Source organism: Olea europaea, unplaced genomic scaffold (genome assembly GCF_002742605.1).
Source record: "Olea europaea var. sylvestris unplaced genomic scaffold, O_europaea_v1 scaffold6848, whole genome shotgun sequence".
NCBI lineage: Eukaryota > Viridiplantae > Streptophyta > Magnoliopsida > Lamiales > Oleaceae > Olea > Olea europaea.
In genome coordinates this window covers 1-5,945 of record NW_019265236.1, presented here as the reverse complement: position 1 = coordinate 5,945, position 5,945 = coordinate 1, and the positions used below count along the sequence as shown (strand labels likewise).

The 5,945-nt window shown below is 35.9% G+C and overlaps 1 long non-coding RNA gene across 1 annotated transcript; it reads right to left on the bottom strand.

Moving 5' to 3' along the window:
• Positions 1-4,244: 4,244 nt before the first annotated feature.
• LOC111390500 lies at positions 4,245-5,277 on the bottom strand. Its single transcript, XR_002701927.1, has 3 exons — positions 5,204-5,277; positions 4,910-5,172; positions 4,245-4,516 (listed from the first exon to the last, which is right to left on the bottom strand). It is a non-coding gene; the product is annotated as an uncharacterized LOC111390500 (long non-coding RNA).
• Positions 5,278-5,945: the final 668 nt, after the last annotated feature.

The window sequence follows — 5,945 nt, the reverse complement described above, 5'->3', positions numbered from 1 at the left end:
CACGCCACAGCATTGGGCCAAATATGCCCAATCCTATACTAGAACCATGTGTCTTTATCCAACATGATAGTTGTCCCAAAACAAACGCAAAAAGTAATTATTCAACCAAACATGGACTATCATACAAGTAGACAAATTTTGCTGAGCATTAATGAAAACTGAAAAGCCAATATATAAATAGCACAAGTAAAAACATCTCAAATAACCTCTTGGTATATCATTATCGATGTCTCCTCAGATACCAAATCAGATTTATTTTTAGATGGATAATATATCAATTAAAATATTTTAAAGACATACTAGCAAATTCATATAACAATGACATATATGGATGAAATAAGCACCAAAGTACACTGATGAAAATATTATTAGTATTTGAGAATATTATATCTTAAGAAAAAATAATTACAATGATGTTACTATATGTACAATGGGTTAACTATACATAAGAAATGTTATAGAAACTAAAAAGTTTCTGTCTGGTACCATTCATTGGTGTCCGAGACTTTCACTACCACCCAATATAAGCTGGTGTATTCTGGTAAGACCAGTAACGATTGCTTAAACATTGATAAAAGTACCCGAAGTTTTCAATTGAGGATATCGTGTATTCAATATTTACTGAAGTTTTATATTGTGACTACTTTAGGGCACTGCTGCTTTTACATTGATGAAGGGGAAATGAAGCAACAATGGGTAGTGTTAGCCAAATCTTTTTATTTTTTACCTTACTCTTCCAAAGCAATACTTTGAGTGACAAACACAAAAGGGCCCTAAACCAAAGAATCTTGTTTCAAGTGACCTTACGAGAAAAATGTATTCTCAGCAAGTAACAGATTTTTCTGATCTAGTTAATTGCCTATTAAAAGTAGAAGACGCTAAGGTGGAATCGTAATGGACAGAAAAGATTGAGTCTATTTGATAGTGAGTGAGTGATTTTAGTATTTACACGATAACTAATATTCTAATCTATGACAAATGTGCCAATGGGTGCACAAGTTATACAAGAAAAGCCACCAAACATGGAGAATCATTTATTGTGGAACATAACACTCTGTTTACAGTGTCAAGATAAAAAATCCTAATTCAGCACGATGAACAAATGCCATTATACAGTTTTTGTATGCTCGATTTTATATTGCATGGCATGCAAAAGTGGAACATCATATGATATTAGCACCCCACAGCCTAATTATATTAGAAATACTGCTTTTATTTCCCAAAGATAGTTTGCATGGAATATTGAAAAAAAAAATGCTCTGGATTTCATTGTATAAGGTGGGGTATTCTTAAAACTAGAAGACAAAAAGGAGAACCAACATATGTTTACTAGTTAAATTAGTTGCTCAAACACACATAAGGGCATCCATTAGGTGCCCTTATCAGCATCATTGACCTCTAATACAACTAACTCAGACAATAATGCATTTAGGCAGATATTGAGATCTAACCTGTTTAAACTCATCAATCGATCTGTAAACAGATTCATGACCAGACCCAACTCTCCCAGAAGGAACAGATGTGAAAAAGGGTGAATCGCCTAACATGAAACCATCAAGAGTGCATGCAGGTGGTGAAAGAAAAACATCCACATCTGAAGCTCGTGCGAACTGAGGTATTTTTGTGTCAAGCTTTGTTGAGACAATTACAGTCCTTGAAAGTTCAGGATCAATCTATATGAGAATGTAAAAAAAAATTGTGCTTAGTGTCAGAACTTCTAAGGTACTCAATTATTTCTTTTGACCATCATAATTTCCCAAAAAGACCTCATAAAATTAATAGATATAGGACAAAACTGTAACGTACTTGCATCACAATCCTCTGCATTGTAGCATTACTCCAATCGTTGCAATCTTCAAGACATAATATAATGAATTCTTTGTGCTGCATTTTGGCTTGCACCATAGATTCCACGGCACGAGCTTGAGCCTGCCATTGATAGGTTCACAACATTTAACACATAATTGCTTCAGAAGTGATAGATATATAATTTTATTTTCGTCCTTTAACCTGTAAAGAACGATTTTTTCGAGCAGGCGCAAGCGCAATAAGTCCTGGAGTGTCAATAATGGTAAGATTTGGACAGTATTTGGATTCGATTCTGATTATTATTTCTTTTGATGAGAACTGATAAGGTTCATGTTCCAGCCTCATGTTCTCAGCTTCAATAAATGCCTACACAAGATTAAGCAAATTTTGATAAGTAATTATCTCATGATTAAGCCTACCAGCAATTTGAAATGTAAACTTCAAAAATTAATGCAGTTACAAATAACGTTTCCTCCACAAAGGCGTTTATTATTATTTGTCATCGGTTTCTTAGAAGCTGCTTCCGCACACCTTTATGAAATTATAGCTTGAGGAAGTTTAATACAGGAATTTTTCTACCAAAGACATATATAAACTAAAAAAGTCATTTTTGAGTAAGATATTACTCAATTTAGATCCTACTCCGTTTGTATAAAAAGTTTATGTTTTTACATTTCTTTCGTATACTATGCTCCCATCCTTGGATATGCTTTAACCTCTGGGGCTTGAAGTTGTGATGCAAGTGCACAGTTCTTTCTTCGTTAACAATATTCTTCGTAAGTGCGATCCAGTGTTTCTCTCCTTTTATTTACTCAATCATGTTCCATTTATTTAGAAACACAGATCTCACACGCCTTCATCCTAGAATATCTGCATCAACGTGACAATGTGAACAGGCTATTACTCCTCCTTCCATTCAAGTTTCTATCCCCTGCAAAATTGACATGTGAACTCTCTACTTCAGCAAAAGTAACTATCTAGAACAAGATTTTTTTACTTTTCCTACTACATAAAACTAATCCGAACAATGAAATTTGGGTGTGATCATTGTGCCCAGAATGGATACTATGTTTATTTGAGGGCATAATTTCAGGAGAAAAACGAACTTGGGGATTTATGTTACAAAACTTCATGAATGTAGATTTATTTACACAGCATATCGTTAAAACATTTACAAATGTCTTATGCCTACAGAATTATAACAAATAAAAAATCTATTCCCAAATCAACTATGCCTCACTTAGAACACATAATTATTAGCAATGAAACAAAGCAAGTTTGGCAAAGCCTCACTCAGCAAGTAACTATGCCTCACTTAGAACACATATGTTGATGTGATTTATGAGTTTGTTAGTGTATGACTGGAGATTGAAATTTGATGAGGTTTTCTTGAGCTGCTGCTGAATATTTGTTGTGATGTCCTCATATTAGTTGGGAAAAGTAGCTACAAGTTAATCTGTATCTGTAACAAAAAACCTCACCTTATGGTAAATTTCACTCCAGCCAATACTGAAGTTAAATCACCAATTTGTGAATATTTCCCACCTGTGTCAACAAAAATCAGGTTTCAAAGAGGGAGTGTCAAGGTTTTTTTCTTTTGGTGTAAACCTGATTTTTTGGTGTAAATCAGGTCTATTTTCTTCTTGACTGCACAGGAAGCAAACAATCAGGTCCACTTGATAATTCTCTTGACTTGTATGCGTGGATTTTGCCTCTTAGGAACAGCAGGACACTCAAGTCCGCTTTAAATGAAAGTAAATAAATTTTTAACTGAATGATTTGTTGTTTGTCAAAGTTGAACATAAGGTAGTTTTTTTCCATAGTCAAAGTCTGAATTAGGCATCACAGGCTGACATCAATGAGTCCTCAAAAATCAGTATAGGAAGTTGATCAAATTGAAATATTTCATACAATGTGCATTCACATTCTGATACCATGCATCCAAATTACATTCATATAAAATAACATAGTCGTTTCATTGGGGTATTACACACTTCAAATTACAAACGCGAAATTGAAGTTCCTGGGATTGAGCTACTTCCTAATTTTCAAGCCTACAAAAAAATTTAAACATAAGCAGTTCAAGTTCACAAAGCTCCTCCATTTGGTTTCCCGTTGCTCTTTCCCTTCTCCCTTGCCGAAAGTAAATTTGACGGAGATGTCCACGTCCTTTTCTTCAGTTATTCTAATAACGCTCTTCAACAAACTTGATAACTCCAGTTCATCATCGGATGTATCACTTGAATCACCCCAAAAACTGAAAGACTGAAAGTTGGAGCTTGCTGTAAATCACGTCGTCAACGACATCTTCAAAGTTCACATCATCGGTTGGACACATCAACAAGAACCAACGGAGTGCTTTAAACAGCAACATACTGATTTCATCAAGTGCTTTAAACATCATTCATCTCAACACCTAGTGCTTTAAATAGTCATGGCAGCAACAATACACTGATTTCATTAATGTGAATATGTTCTATCTCAACAACATTGTAACATCCCAATCTGACGTCAATTTACATGCCAAAAGCAAAACATTGGACATTACAAAATACAAATTCAGTTGAAACAATAGCCACTGAACTGTCGACGTTAGTACATGGCTGCTTCACAATTGTTCCATCCTTGATCTGCTTCGAATTGTTGGTGTGGTATATCTACTTCACAATTTAATGAAGCTGTTTCCATGCACAACCAGTCCCAATTCCTATTACCTTGAACGGTAGACAAAGGCTTAGGATAATGATTACAAATGCAATTACCAAATTCAGATAATGTAGTTAATCAACAAGCTTAAGGAAGTCTTGAACTAAGGAACACAATAAAATAAGTAAAATATAACCAAATTGAAAATCAGATTATCACCCAAAAAAAAAAAATTAATAATAATAATAATAACAACTAAAAACATGCTTGTCAGTGCAGTAAGCCTAATGAAACTGATTTGCATTACCTTTCCAATCAATTCAAACAGGGATTCATCGAAAGTTGCACCAGTGACAATGTTCGATGTCTATATTTCCATTAGTGTAATTTTCAGAATATAATTTAAAAAAAAAAAAAATAACCCCGAGTATGTCTTCTTCTTTCATTGCTTTACCTTCAATGCAATTCAAATCACGATCGCGCTCCAACGAAGACTTGATTACTGTATCCTGCCGGTCAGATGTTGGGTTTCCTCACACTCTTCTCGCTGATTGAATAAATTGAGGATCGCGACCTACAACAATTGACTTGGAGGAAATTGATTTCACGCCCAGGGGTTTGGATTTTGTATTAACGCAGATGACTTCGCGTGAGATTTGGGAGCACTGGATTTCAAGAACCAAGGGTTTGACAGATACTGGAGAAGATGGTTCTCACCTAGGGTTCTTGAGTGAAGAATGGTTCTCACCTAGGGTTCTTGAGTGAAGATTTTGAGGAGATGATCTGACTTGGGAGAAATGTTTTCAGTGAAAGTCGTGAGTTAAATGCTGAGGTGGTACATTATTTGGCAAATCATTTAAGACTTGTAAGGATTTAACGGGCCAACTAGATTTTCCATCCGCCACGTAGACACGTTAATTGACGGATTTGAGCCCATGGGTAATGAGCAGTAACGGATTGAAGTTTAGTAGCCAATGGGACAATTTTGTAAGTTCGGTGGGTAAGTCGTGACATATCCCAAAGTTCAGTGGCTAACGAAACATTTAACTCGATATTCATTCATACATATAAAAGTACTATCTTTTTGGGTGTTTGTGGTTAAAGCATGACAACCTGAATTTCTTGGAGGGATTTTTCCTGGAAAACAGATGGGTCAGACTCGGCCAACAAATTGCATAGGGGAGAATGACAATCCGGGTTATACTTCATGTGGAGAGTAATAGGACAGCGAGTCTTGGTGCCACCGCCAACATGGTTGAATTGAAAGCCCATGAGGGCCTCAACAAGTGCACTCTTGCCGTTGGTCTGGTGGCTCACCATCAGCACCGTCGGAGCATCGAACGGTGTCTCGAACTCCTGTGCCAACCCGTGCAGCTCATTATACACCTCGTAGAGCCTCCATTGCAACTCCATTTCTGGTTCAGTTTTGTTTGAATTCGCATCTTTTGACGAGTCTTTCTCCATTTTCACGCCCACTCTGTGTGTTGATA